The sequence below is a fragment of the Ambystoma mexicanum genome (genome assembly GCF_040938575.1).
Source record: "Ambystoma mexicanum isolate Mex_15411 chromosome 12 unlocalized genomic scaffold, UKY_AmexF1_1 Mex_chr12_unloc.2, whole genome shotgun sequence".
In the NCBI taxonomy this organism is placed as follows: Eukaryota; Metazoa; Chordata; class Amphibia; order Caudata; family Ambystomatidae; genus Ambystoma; species Ambystoma mexicanum.
This window is the reverse complement of record NW_027182323.1, coordinates 7,370,792-7,386,151: the sequence shown is the minus strand read 5'-3', so window position 1 is coordinate 7,386,151 and position 15,360 is coordinate 7,370,792. Positions and strand designations below refer to the sequence as shown.

Here is a 15,360-nt window from a genome sequence, read left to right as displayed (position 1 = left end):
AATCACTGGCACCGCTGTTAACGGTGCCAGTGATTCAGTGAATTCACTGCTGGCAGGGGCCTGAAAATGAGAAACAGTTCAAATGTTTTTGCCTTGAAAACAGGCAAAGACTTGGATAACTCTCTGCAGCTTAATTTTGGGCTTTGAGCTACAAAATAACTAATGTCCCCTCATTACTACTCACTGACGATTACAAAGAGATATTAAGTGTTCAAATACCACGGTGGTCGCTCTTTTCTGCCTGAGCGGGGTTGTTTACCTTTCTTGTCACACAGCCATCCTCAGATCACCAACGAGATATGAGAGAAGACAGGCACTGCATTTTATTGCAGGCCCATACAAACCCAGAGATTTCTTGCTCTTCCCCAGGTACTCGGAGAAGAGCATGAAAACCCAGAGACCCTGGGACAATCCCCAAGGTTTGATAGGTCTCGGTGGGGCACATAACACGCCAAATGGGATTGTGGATGCTTGGGAGTTCGGAAGGGCAAGGACAGTGTCCTGTGAAACCATTTTGTGAAGTTGTCCACCCTAACAATGAGGGTGTTGCCATTCGACCAAGAGCACACGGAAATAGGTGCCCATGAACCACCTCTTTCTTTGCTGCTGCATCAGATGCAGCCTGGAGCGGTGAGGGACATGGACACCAGACAGTGTTGCATGCTCTGACTTCAGCTCCAGTCCTGCGCGCATTTACTAGTCTGAACTTCTGAAAGAAGTCAGGTCATTTCTTTCCGGGGTCAGAGTGTACGACTCCAGAAAGAAACGATTTGACTAATTTCTGAAATCGGACTAGTGAATGCGCTCAGGGACTTAAGAAAGTAAAGTTCTAGCTGCAGCGCACACGCCGTTGTTTATCAAATGGCGCGGCGGAAACGATTGCATGTCATTTTAGTCTGAATTTTCCAAGCTGTGTTTGGGGGACATGTTGCAGGACTTTTTTGTGGCTCGCTCCCCCACTCTTGCAATGCTGTATACTCCCCTGGGGTCAGGAGTGGCAGGGAGCGGTGTGTGGGGGTCATCTCCAATGAATAAATGACACACCTGAAAGTTATTTGCATGGCCAGTCACTGACAGATTCCGACCTGCATTCGGAACACCTGATTTTCCAGAAGCGCTCCTCCGAATTTGAAATGTGCAAGTCCCCAGTTTGAAACCTGATAAGAGTGCCCAATGGGTTAATGGACTGACTTCAGACCTCTCTGTATAACCTGCAGGCCACACATCCAGTTCTGGTGAGACTCTGATCCATGTTTGCTTGATAAGCTGGGAACTTTAGTCATCTCGCCTGGTCTCGAGAAGTTGCCCTGTTTGATTCGCAGCACAGATAACTTATCAGCACTGACATTAAGCTTCACATATTTTCCTCATGTCAGTCGGGTGCAGAGAGACACGTTTGTATGCTGTGGGTTACCGAGGTAAGAGTGCACAAAACATAGGCACAATTGATAGTGGGCTTGCAGGCACTTGGAGGGGCACTAGGCGTTGGGTGACCCTGCATGGCTCCACTTGTAACCCACTTTTCAAAACTGTCCATCAGCCACCAAAATGCAACCTCCCCCCAAACAAAAGTTGAGAGTTGCTCAAACCCTGTATTTATACCTCAGGGGATTCAGGGCACTGTAGTTTGCATCTCATTTCCTTCACTGCTGTCAGGGGCGGACTGCCCTATGGGACGTTCTGCCACCGGCAGAATGCAATTCGGACTCGGGATGGCCTGGGGCCAGTTTTACAAGCCACCCTGGGGCCAGTTTGGAATATAACATTATTTTTGCGATTGAGTAACTTAAGTTACTTTAGGCAAGGTAATGTTACATATTGCTCTGAGTTACTCGCCGCCGCACAGCTGATGGAATGCAGCAGGCATCCTTCAAAGAAGGTTAACACTTAGTAAGTGTTAACTTTGCTTTGATGAATGCACACAATAGCTGAGGCCGTGATGGGCAGTGTGTGTCCCCAGCCATCTGCCGGTATGGTGCCAGGTTAAACACCAAATTGTAACAAATTGTCCTGGGGGTTGGGAGGGAGAGAGCTGAGAGCTCGCCTTCTGATGTGGGCGGTTCCTGTCCTGTGTTGTGTGCATGTTTGTTTTGGGGGAGGGTGGTGCGCGGGGTGACCTGCCTAGTGTATAGTCCTCCTCGCTGTGAGCGTCGGGGCAGCGGCCAGGCAACTGCCAGGGGCCTGCTGCTGCAATGTGGCTTGGGCTGGCTTGGCAGTCAATCACGTGAGCGGACCGCATGTGCATGGTGTATTGTGCTGCTGGGTCTGGGTGCGGTCGGTCACTCACCACGACAGCCCCCCGCACATTTGGTAAACAAGGAAGGAATTGTTGACATGGAGTAGCAGCCTGCAGGCCTCTGGCCCTCTGGCTGTTGCAAAGCAAAGCACATGCATCTTGCAAGTGTAACAACAGCGACAAGGCCTCTATCCGGAGCTACAGCAGGCCAAAAGAAGGCTCCACCTAGCTCAACCCAGCCCTGCAACCCAGCCGAGGTGGACAGCAGAAGACATTATTTGTGCATGCACGTGGGCCGACGTGATCACAAATAGTAAGTAAAGATAAAAACATAAAATAAAGGGGCCAGTGCCCGGCCAGGTCATCTACCCTTTATAGCGTTTTTTACTCTGGAGGACTGGACTGGGCTTGTAGACCGTCTGCAAGCCCAGTACTCGAGGCCCATCCACTCCATGCAAAGACCCCTGCTGTTAAGCGACTTAAATTAACTAGTGATTGCCCTGAAGCTGCTGCCGCCTGAAACCTCTTTAAAATGAATAGAAAGGACCCGGCTACTCCTTGAAAAGGATAGATGTGCTGAAGGTCAAAAGGAGAAAGAAAGCAGAGCACCCAACCATGCCATAGACCCGTTGAAGCATTGCTTCATTTAGAAGTCACTGTAGGCATGCCGCTAAGAGCACACCGTTTATTTTGCAGTTTTGCTTGCTTTGTACTTTTATTCTCTTGTTACTAGTATTCCTAGTGCTACCAGTAAATCTAAAAATATATGTATTTGTTAAAAATGAACCTTTATTAAGTTAACTGAATGAACAAGAAAATAATTCCCAGCACCAGATAGCAGAGTGTGTATAACTGAAATGACATACCCAGCGGGTAAACTGCCCAATGTACACATACTTCAATGGAACATGACATCATGAAAACATCCTTTTTGACAGAGTGAAATGTCCCAGTAACAATCTATATATCTTAAAGAAATATGTGCCCTAAGATCCCATTCCCTTATCTTTTACATTTCTAACAGTGAATACGCTAAAGTGTACGCATGGCAGAGTTCAATGATTTGTTTGATCTAACACAACTGTCTGTTCCATTCTGTATAGTTCAGGAAATCATGCTCCGAGTTTAGTTTCTTTTTCAAACAATTAAGTTCCATTGTGCGGCTGGCCCTGCCCATTTCTGTAACTCTCTCTCTGTAGGATCGTGCAGTACATGGAAGTGTGTGTAAACGGACTACATGCCTCCACACATTCTGCGTGTTTTATGTTCATTTAAATCGGCCGAGACGAGGTCCATGACTGCAGAGATGTTTTGGAGAGACTAACCCACCCTGTGCTGATATCAATTTGCGACGCACACACACACTGCATATGCATACAAATATTTTTTTTATTTCTAAACTTCCCTTTTACCTGCAGTGATCTTCTTTATGGTTGGTGCAGGTCAGCAACACAGCACGCTCCACATGATGACTGATATCTTGAAATATGCACCAAAAGTAGTTGCTTTATGTCACTAATCAAATGTTTTCAACATCGCTTTCATGGACAACGAGCAGATGAGGCATTCCAGCAATTATTAATCTGCTGATGCATCAGGTCCGGTTCTCTGGGGAGAGTACCTTGTGGTTAGCCTGGGGCAGGTAGACAGATTGGAGAATGGTGGTTCAATGTGTATGCTTCTGATGAAAAAATAAGTTGAATTAGTGCTTGGAAATGCAGGGCAAAAGATTAGATCTGTTCAGTTTTAGGTCTCTTGAAACGTGGCTCGTTCATTCAACGCCGAGCACACTCCACACAGTTTTGACCTAGCACAGCCAGTTTGATGCACCCTTCTTCCACCACTACTGCTGTAAGGGCCAGCCGTGTGCTGGAGGATCTGAGAGTTGATGGCAATGGGAACTTTTCAGGCATAGAGTCCCTGTCTATTGCCGCTCAGCATGTGAGTGCGCTTACGTGGAAATGCCCCAGAAACTGCAGGCACATGCAGTTCACTGCAAATTTTGCTCAGTCCTGTGAACGAGACTGTAAATATGGAGCCAGAAAGTGCATTAATGTATTATCCTAATTATGTGCCTTTTTTAAGTGGACTCGCTTAACAGAGCAAAGCGCAGAAGCATCATTGAGACACAAAGTTTACATATTTACTCTGCTGCTCTTATGATGCAGCTATCTGTGTGCCAGCAACAGAGCTTCACCAACCAAAAAGCACCTGTTTAAAAGAAAAACCCTCTTCAAGGTTCATGAATTCCCACCTGAATTCCTTTATGCGCTACAGAGTGCCTTGACCAATGGATGGATGAATGGATGGATGGACGGCATAGGTTGGTGTATATAGTAATGGATCCATGGATGGATGGATGGGCAGGAGGAAGTTGGGCCAGCTGGAATTTTGTGACAATGAATCTCCATATCAGTGTTTATTGCACAACTTATTGTGTTGCATGTGTTAAATCACTGAAAGTACAGTGTGTTTATATATATTTTTCAGGTTGCCATTATCTCACCTTCTGGGACGTATAGCTTACTATTCAGGATGTGAAAATTAAAGCCACAAAATATTCTTTTGGCTTAACATGTTGCTATACGGATTTACATGTTGTCATGTGGCTCGATCATGCCATTTCTGTTTTTTGTAAGTAAACTCTATAAGACATTATTACCGAAGGCCTTGAAATCCAAACTATTTGTACCCAGTCAAGCTTGGAAGGTATGTGATCAAATTTGAAGAGTGGCGCTTAGCGTTCAGCCAAAGTTTGTGATCCTCCTAGTCCATTCCACCCACCCCCTCCACCAGCTGTTTGGCCATCCCACTCCCTCCTTTTTGGATGCAGCCAGAGTACCACTAGTTTCTTATTTCCACTTGCACCACTGCACACATCACAGTCCCCAGAATTGTACAGCACATGCATTAATCCACTCCTTTTCATGCATAGCCTGTTCTTGCAGGGGTGAGTTGTCGGATTGGCTTGGGGTCCGCGGTGGCACCAATGGAGAGTGGTAGATTGAGGCAGCGTGGGCCAGCCCAGGTACTCACATTCACAACGTGGGGTGTATCTGTGATTCTTCTCCAGCATAACGTGTTCTTGCAGGAGCTATGCCCTGGAAGTTCAGAGAGTTGTGGTATCGCCAGCGGTAACAGGTGGCCCCAACAAAGTGTGGGAGTTGTTGGCAGTGTGTGCCAGGTACTCAAGACCAGCTTACAGGATGTGAGCTGCCTCTGTAAGGCAGGTCACACCTGATACCATAACATGCCTCCACAGATTTCTGCAGCAGGTGTAGTCGCCCATTTGGTTATCTCACCGGTGCATGCAATGTTGTGAATTGACGTGATTCACGGATGCTGGTTTGAGGGCCCCTCTTTTTGATGCGAAGGACTGGCCACTTTTCTTTTAGGTGCCCGGCCGTCTTTCTTGTCCCAGTCCGAGCCTGACTGCTATATGACAGCTTTTACGCACTCTCGTGGTCATGCAGGAAGCTGATCAGCAGGCAAACCTTCCCTCCAGCATCCCAAAATGGAGGCTGGCTCCATCCCTGGATCTATACCGCAAGGGATGCAGGCCATTCTAGTATACATCACATTTCCTTCACTGTTGACAACTTTCTGCGCCGTCTAGCGGTGAAATTCGATCAGCATGACTAACTCCCCTCACCCTCTCTGGTTGTAGACGACTTTTTCTGCAAGGGAAATCACCTTCAGTAAAAATGTTTATGGGTGAAATGAGCTCAGCAGGTGTTCTACTTTTCAACATTGTTTTTTTTATCCGATTCTGTAGTATTGTGGCAAGTTTTAGATTCAGAATCATTAGCATATGCAGAACAAAATCCAATCTGAAAACTATTATTGGTAGTCTTAAGGAGAGTTTGAATGTAATGATAGTAGTGACAGCATGGAAGCCGATATAAATGAATGCGATTGGCCTGCATTTCTGGTATGAGCCGTGTTGAGGTATATGATAACAGTGCCTTCTTAGCGCAGTTGGCAGCGCGTCAGTCTCATAATCTGAACGTCGTGAGTTCGCGCCTCACAGAGGGCATTTACATTTGACTATTCATTAGAATTAACTGCTTCGGGCCTTTACTTTTAAATATTATTCTCCTTCGGCTGTTGTGCAGATCCATGAAATCACTGCACATTCTCACTCCAATTCATCCATTCATATATCAAGTCATCCATTAATAAATCACATTAATTGCAGTAACAGTGGCCTGGTTTTCGATTAATCTCAAAGGAACGCGGGAATACCAGCTCATGTCATTCAAAGTGCAGGAGAAAGATAGTTTGTGCTCGTGTGTAAAAAAGCATGTGATCCAGGCAACGTATGGTGCCGCACTCAAACCAATATATATGGATCCGGGGGAATCTCATCACGGATAACGTTGAAGGTTGACAGGAGATTCCAAAAAATGAATTCCCAAAATCACACAGGTCTGCCATTTTCTTGATATCCACTCCTGTCAATAAGAATGGTCCAGTGCCTTTGAAAGCCTACCTGTTAGTTATCAAGGCAACCTATAGATTCAAGAAAGCATCCCATTTTGGGTCCGAGAACAAGACAACTGCAGTTGCTTCATCTGAGCTGTACATTGAAACACAACACAAAAACCAAAGTCTAGCATCATCTACTCACGGGGCATTATGTACTAATGTGCTTTAAATGGGCGGGTACTTGCCAGCCCAGAGTAGCGGCATGTCTTTTATCGGAAAGACTATGGTGTTCCTTACGAGTTTGCCGGTAAGCCGCCAACAGCAAACACAGCTTACTGCTTCCACCGCCCGATATCCCGATATTACCGGGATATTACAGCTGGCGCAGTCACGGTAAGTGCCCATTGAGAACCACTGAATCACTGGCACCGCTGTTAACGGTGCCAGTGATTCAGTGAATTCACTGCCGGCAGGGGCCTGAAAATGAGAAACAGTTCAAATGTTTTTGCCTTGAAAACAGGCAAAGACTTGGATAACTCTCTGCAGCTTTATTTTGGGCTTTGTGCTACAAAATAACTAATGTCCCCTCATTGCTATTCTCTGACGATTACAAAGAGATGTTAAGTTTTCAAATACCACGGTGGTCGCTCTTTTCTGCCTTAGCGGGGTTGTTTACCTTGCTTGTCTCACAGCCATCCTCAGATCACCGACGAGATATGAGAGAAGACAGGCACTGCATTTTATTGCAGGCCCATACAAACCCAGAGATTTCTTGCTCTTCCCCAGGTACTCGGAGAAGAGCATGAAAACCCAGAGACCCTGGGACAATCCCCAAGGTTTGATAGGTCTCGGTGGGGCACATAACACACCAAATGGGATATTGGATGCTTGGGAGTTCGGAAGGGCAAGGACAGTGTCCTGTGAAACCATTTTGTGAAGTTGTCCACCCTAACAATGAGGGTGTTGCCATTCGACCAAGAGCACACGGAAATAGGTGCCCATGTCCCACCTCATTCTGGGCTGCTGCATCAGATGCAGCCTGGAGCGGTGAGGGACATGGACACCAGACAGTGTTGCATGCTCTGACTTCAGCTCCAGTCCTGCGCGCATTTACTAGTCTGAACTTCTGAAAGAAGTCAGGTCATTTCTTTCCGGGGTCAGAGTGTACGACTCCAGAAAGAAATGATTTGACTAATTTCTGAAATCGGACTAGTGAATGCGCTCAGGGACTTAAGAAAGTAAAGTTCTAGCTGCAGCGCACACGCCGTTGTTTATCAAACGGCGCGGCGGAAACGATTGCATGTCAGTTTAGTCTGAATTTTCCAAGCTGTGTTTGGGGGACATGTTGCAGGACTTTTTTGTGGCTCGCTCCCCCACTCTTGCAATGCTGTATACTCCCCTGGGGTCAGGAGTGGCAGGGAGCGGTGTGTGGGGGTCATCTCCAATGAATAAATGACACACCTGAAAGTTATTTGCATGGCCAGTAACTGACAGATTCCGACCTGCATTCGGAACACCTGATTTTCCAGAAGCGCTCCTCCGAATTTGAAATGTGCAAGTCCCCAGTTTGAAACCTGATAAGAGTGCCCAATGGGTTAATGGACTGACTTCAGACCTCTCTGTATAACCTGCAGGCCACACATCCAGTTCTGGTGAGACTCTGATGCATGTTTGCTTGATAAGCTGGGAACTTTAGTCATCTCGCCTGGTCTCGAGAAGTTGCCCTGTTTGATTCGCAGCACAGATAACTTATCAGCACTGACATTAAGCTTCACATATTTTCCTCATGTCAGTCGGGTGCAGAGAGACACGTTTGTATGCTGTGGGTTACCGAGGTAAGAGTGCACAAAACATAGGCACAATTGATAGTGGGCTTGCAGGCACTTGGAGGGGCACTAGGCGTTGGGTGACCCTGCATGGCTCCACTTGTAACCCACTTTTCAAAACTGTCCATCAGCCACCAAAATGCAACCTCCCCCCAAACAAAAGTTGAGAGTTGCTTAAACCCTGTATTTATACCTCAGGGGATTCAGGGCACTGTAGTTTGCATCTCATTTCCTTCACTGCTGTCAGGGGCGGACTGCCCTATGGGACGTTCTGCCACCGGCAGAATGCAATTCGGACTTGGGATGGCCTGGGGCCAGTTTTACAAGCCACCCTGGGGCCAGTTTGGAATATAACATTATTTTTGCGATTGAGTAACTTAAGTTACTTTAGGCAAGGTAATGTTACATATTGCTCTGAGTTACTCGCCGCCGCACAGCTGATGGAATGCAGCAGGCATCCTTCAAAGAAGGTTAACACTTAGTAAGTGTTAACTTTGCTTTGATGAATGCACACAATAGCTGAGGCCGTGATGGGCAGTGTGTGTCCCCAGCCATCTGCCGGTGTGGTGCCAGGAGGCAGCCGCACTTTGATTAAACACCAAATTGTAACAAATTGTCCTGGGGGTTGGGAGGGAGAGAGCTGAGAGCTCGCCTTCTGATGTGGGCGCTTCCTGTCCTGTGTTGTGTGCATGTTTGTTTTGGGGGAGGGTGGTGCGCGGGGTGACCTGCCTAGTGTATAGTCCTCCTCGCTGTGAGCGTCGGGGCAGCGGCCAGGCAACTGCCAGGGGCCTGCTGCTGCAATGTGGCTTGGGCTGGCTTGGCAGTCAATCACGTGAGCGGACCGCATGTGCATGGTGTATTGTGCTGCTGGGTCTGGGTGCGGTCGGTCACTCACCACGACAGCCCCCCGCACATTTGGTAAACAAGGAAGGAATTGTTGACATGGAGTAGCAGCCTGCAGGCCTCTGGCCCTCTGGCTGTTGCAAAGCAAAGCACATGCAACTTGCAAGTGTAACAACAGCGACAAGGCCTCTATCCGGAGCTACAGCAGGCCAACAGAAGGCTCTGCCTAGCTCAACCCAGCCCTGCAACCCAGCCGAGGTGGACAGCAGAAGACATTATTTGTGCATGCACGTGGGCCGACGTGATCACAAATAGTAAGTAAAGATAAAAACATAAAATAAAGGGGCCAGTGCCCGGACAGGTCATCTACCCTTTATAGCGTTTTTTACTCTGGAGGACTGGACTGGGCTTGTAGACCATCTGCAAGCCCAGTACTCGAGGCCCATCCACTCCATGCAAAGACCCCTGCTGTTAAGCGACTTAAATTAACTAGTGATTGCCCTGAAGCTGCTGCCGTCTGAAACCTCTTTAAAATGAATAGAAAGGACCCGGCTACTTCTTGAAAAGGATAGATGTGCTGAAGGTCAAAAGGAGAAAGAAAGCAGAGCAGCCATCCATGCCATAGACCCGTTGAAGCATTGCTTCATTTAGAAGTCACTGTAGGCATGCCGCTAAGAGCACACCGTTTATTTTGCAGTTTTGCTTGCTTTGTACTTTTATTCTCTTGTTACTAGTATTCCTAGTGCTACCAGTAAATCTAAAAATATATGTATTTGTTAAAAATGAACCTTTATTAAGTTAACTGAATGAACAAGAAAATAATTCCCAGCACCAGATAGCAGAGTGTGTATAACTGAAATGACATACCCAGCGGGTAAACTGCCCAATGTACACATACTTCAATGGAACATGACATCATGAAAACATCCTTTTTAACAGAGTGAAATGTCCCAGTAACAACCTATATATCTTAAAGAAATATGTGCCCTAAGATCCCATTCCCTTATCTTTTACATTTCTAACAGTGAATACGCTAAAGTGTACGCATGGCAGAGTTCAATTATTTGTTTGATCTAACACAACTGTCTGTTCCATTCTGTATAGTTCAGGAAATCATGCTCCGAGTTTAGTTTCTTTTTCAAACAATTAAGTTCCATTGTGCGGCTGGCCCTGCCCATTTCTGTAACTCTCTCTCTGTAGGATCGTGCAGTACATGGAAGTGCGTGTAAATGGACTGCATGCCTCCACAAATTCTGCGTGTTTTATGTTCATTTAAATCGGCCGAGACGAGGTCCATGACTGCAGAAATGTTTTGGAGAGACTAACCCACCCTGTGCTGATATCAATTTGCGACGCACATACACACTGCATATGCATACAAATATTTTTTTTATTTCTAAACTTCCCTTTTACCTGCAGTGATCTTCTTTATGGTTGGTGCAGGTCAGCAACACAGCACGCTCCACCTGATGACTGATATCTTGAAATATGCACCAAAAGTAGTTGCTTTATGTCACTAATCAAATTTTTTCAACATCGCTTTCATGGACAGCGAGCAGATGAGGCATTCCAGCAATTATTAATCTGCTGATGCATCAGGTCCGGTTCTCTGCGGAGAGTACCTTGTGGTTAGCCTTGGGCAGGTAGACAGATTGGAGAATGGTGGTTCAATGTGTATGCTTCTGATGAAAAGATAAGTTGAATTAGTGCTTGGAAATGCAGGGCAAAAGATTAGATCTGTTCAGTTTTAGGTCTCTTGAAACGTGGCTCGTTCATTCAACGCCGAGCACACTCCACACAGTTTTGACCTAGCACAGCCAGTTTGATGCACCCTTCTTCCACCACTACTGCTGTAAGGGCCAGCTGTGTGCTGGAGGATCTGAGAGTTGATGGCAATGGGAACTTTGCAGGCATAGAGTCCCTGTCTATTGCCGCTCAGCATGTGAGTGCGCTTTACGTGGAAATGCCCCAGAAACTGCAGGCACATGCAGTTCACTGCAAATTTTGCTCAGTCCTGTGAACGAGACTGTAAATACGGAGCCAGAAAGTGCATTAATGTATTATCCTAATTATGTGCCTTTTTTAAGTGGACTCGCTTAACAGAGCAAAGCGCAGAAGCATCATTGAGACACAAAGTTTACATATTTACTCTGCTGCTCTTATGATGCAGCTATCTGTGTGCCAGCAACAGAGCTTCACCAACCAAAAAGCACCTGTTTAAAAGAAAAACCCTCTTCAAGGTTCATGAATTCCCACCTGAATTCCTTTATGCGCTATAGAGTGCCTTGACCAATGGATAGATGAATGGATGGATGGACTGCATAGGTTGGTGTATATAGTAATGGATCCATGGATGGATGGATGGGCAGGAGGAAGTTGGGCCAGCTGGAATTTTGTGACAATGAATCTCCATATCAGTGTTTATTGCACAACTTATTTTGTTGCATGTGTTAAATCACTGAAAGTACAGTGTGTTTATATAGATTTTTCAGGTTGCCATTATCTCACCTTCTGGGACGTATAGCTTACTATTCAGGATGTGAAAATTAAAGCCACAAAATATTCTTTTGGCTTAACATGTTGCTATACGGATTTACATGTTGTCATGTGGCTCGATTATGCCATTTCTGTTTTTTGTAAGTAAACTCTATAAGACATTATTACTGAAGGCCTTGAAATCCAAACTATTTGTACCCAGTCAAGCTTGGAAGGTATGTGATCAAATTTGAAGAGTGGCGCTTAGCGTTCAGCCAAAGTTTGTGATCCTCCTAGTCCATTCCACCCACCCCCTCCACCAGCTGTTTGGCCATCCCACTCCCTCCTTTTTGGATGCAGCCAGAGTACCACTAGTTTCGTATTTCCACTTCCACCACTGCACACATCACAGTCCCCAGAATTGTACAGCACATGCATTAATCCACTCCTTTTCATGCATAGCCTGTTCTTGCAGGGGTGAGTTGTCGGATTGGCTTGGGGTCCGCGGTGGCACCAATGGAGAGTGGTAGATTGAGGCAGCGTGGGCCAGCCCAGGTACTCGCATTCACAACGTGGGGTGTATCTGTGATTCTTCTGTAATGCCGGGTGATGCCTGTGCGACACACAACCTAATTCAACAGATTCCTGCGGCAGGTGTGTTCACCCACTGGATTATCATACCGGTGCGTGGCCTCGAGCATAACGTGTTCTTGCAGGAGCTATGCCCTGCAAGTTCAGAGAGTTGTGGTATCGCCAGCGGTAACAGGTGGCCCCAACAAAGTGTGGGAGTTGTTGGCAGTGTGTGCCAGGTACTCAAGACCAGCTTACAGGATGTGAGCTGCCTCTGTAAGGCAGGTCACACCTGATACCATAACATGCCTCCACAGATTTCTGCAGCAGGTGTAGTCGCCCATTTGGTTATCTCACCGGTGCATGCAATGTTGTGAATTGACGTGATTCACGGATGCTGGTTTGAGGGCCCCTCTTTTTGATGCGAAGGACTGGCCACTTTTCTTTTAGGTGCCCGGCCGTCTTTCTTGTCCCAGTCCGAGCCTGACTGCTATATGACAGCTTTTACGCACTCTCGTGGTCATGCAGGAAGCTGATCAGCAGGCAAACCTTCCCTCCAGCATCCCAAAATGGAGGCTGGCTCCATCCCTGGATCTATACCGCAAGGGATGCAGGCCATTCTAGTATACATCACATTTCCTTCACTGTTGACAACTTTCTGCGCCGTCTAGCGGTGAAATTCGATCAGCATGACTAACACCCCTCACCCTCTCTGGTTGTAGTCGACTTTTTCTGCAAGGGAAATCACCTTCAGTAAAAATGTTTATGGGTGAAATGAGCTCAGCAGGTGTTCTACTTTTCAACATTGTTTTTTTTATCCGATTCTGTAGTATTGTGGCAAGTTTTAGATTCAGAATCATTAGCATATGCAGAACAAAATCGAATCTGAAAACTATTATTGGTAGTCTTAAGGAGAGTTTGAATGTAATGATAGCAGTGACAGCAGGGAAACCAATATAAATAAATGCAAATGGCCTGGGTTTCTGGTATAAGCCGTGTTGAGGTACAGAATGACAGTGCTTTCTTAGCGCAGTAGGCAGCGCGTCAGTCTCATAATCTGAAGGTCGTGAGTTCGAGCCTCACAGAGGGCATTTGCTTTTGCCTATTCATTAGAAATTAACTGCTTCGGGCCTTTTCAACCTTTACTTTTAAATATTATTCTTCTTCGGCTGTTGTGCAGATCCATGAAATCACTGCACATTCTCACTCCAATTCATCCATCCATAAATCAAGTCATCCATTAATAAATCACATTAATTGCAGTAACAGTGGCCTGGTTTTCGATTAATCTCAAAGGAACGCGGGATTACCAGCTCATGTCATTCAAAGTGCAGGAGAAAGATAGTTTGTGCTCGTGTGTAAAAAAGCATGTGATCCAGGCAAGGTATGGTCCCGCACTCAAACCAATATATATGGATCCGGGGGAATCTCATCACGGATTACGTTGAAGGTTGACAGGAGATTTCAAAAAATGAATTCCCAAAATCACACAGGTCTGCCATTTTCTTGATATCCACTCCTGTCAATAAGAATGGTCCAGTGCCTTTGAAAGCCTACCTGTTAGTTATCAAGGCAACCTATAGATTCAAGAAAGCATCCCATTTTGGGTCCGAGAACAAGACAACTGCAGTTGCTTCATCTGAGCTGTACATTGAAACACAACACAAAAACCAAAGTCTAGCATCATCTACTCACGGGGCATTATGTACTAATGTGCTTTAAATGGGCGGGTACTTGCCAGCCCAGAGTAGCGGCATGTCTTTTATCGGAAAGACTATGGTGTTCCTTACGAGTTTGCCGGTAAGCCTCCAACGGCAAACACAGCTTACTGCTTCCACCACCCGATATCCCGATATTACCGTGATATTGCAGCTGGCGCATTCATGGTAAGTGCCCATTGAGAACCACTGAATCACTGGCACCGCTGTTAACGGTGCCAGTGATTCAGTGAATTCACTGCTGGCAGGGGCCTGAAAATGAGAAACAGTTCAAATGTTTTTGCCTTGAAAACAGGCAAAGACTTGGATAACTCTCTGCAGCTTAATTTTGGGCTTTGAGCTACAAAATAACTAATGTCCCCTCATTACTACTCACTGACGATTACAAAGAGATATTAAGTGTTCAAATACCACGGTGGTCCCTCTTTTCTGCCTGAGCGGGGTTGTTTACCTTTCTTGTCACACAGCCATCCTCAGATCACCGACGAGATATGAGAGAAGACAGGCACTGCATTTTATTGCAGGCCCATACAAACCCAGAGATTTCTTGCTCTTCCCCAGGTACTCGGAGAAGAGCATGAAAACCCAGAGACCCTGGGACAATCCCCAAGGTTTGATAGGTCTCGGTGGGGCACATAACACGCCAAATGGGATTGTGGATGCTTGGGAGTTCGGAAGGGCAAGGACAGTGTCCTGTGAAACCATTTTCTGAAGTTGTCCACCCTAACAATGAGGGTGTTGCCATTCGACCAAGAGCACACGGAAATAGGTGCCCATGTCCCACCTCGTTCTGGGCTACTGCATCAGATGCAGCCTGGAGCGGTGAGGGACATGGACACCAGACAGTGTTGCATGCTCTGACTTCAGCTCCAGTCCTGCGCGCATTTACTAGTCTGAACTTCTGAAAGAAGTCAGGTCATTTCTTTCCGGGGTCAGAGTGTACGACTCCAGAAAGAAATGATTTGACTAATTTCTGAAATCGGACTAGTGAATGCGTTCAGGGACTTAAGAAAGTAAAGTTCTAGCTGCAGCGCACACGCCGTTGTTTATCAAATGGCGCGGCGGAAACGATTGCATGTCAGTTTAGTCTGAATTTTCCAAGCTGTGTTTGGGGGACATGTTGCAGGACTTTTTTGTGGCTCGCTCCCCCACTCTTGCAATGCTGTATACTCCCCTGGGGTCAGGAGTGGCAGGGAGCGGTGTGTGGGGGTCATCTCCAAAGAATAAATGACACACCTGAAAGTTATTTGCATGGCCAGTCACT

At 46.4% G+C, this 15,360-nt stretch overlaps 2 non-coding genes across 2 annotated transcripts; both read left to right on the top strand.

The window, feature by feature from the left end:
* Positions 1 to 6,199: 6,199 nt before the first annotated feature.
* On the top strand, positions 6,200 to 6,272 carry TRNAM-CAU (transfer RNA methionine (anticodon CAU)). Its single transcript has one exon. It is a non-coding gene; the product is annotated as a tRNA-Met (tRNA).
* A 7,124-nt stretch (positions 6,273 to 13,396) lies between these two features.
* On the top strand, positions 13,397 to 13,469 carry TRNAM-CAU (transfer RNA methionine (anticodon CAU)). The gene has a single exon. It is a non-coding gene; the product is annotated as a tRNA-Met (tRNA).
* Positions 13,470 to 15,360: the final 1,891 nt, after the last annotated feature.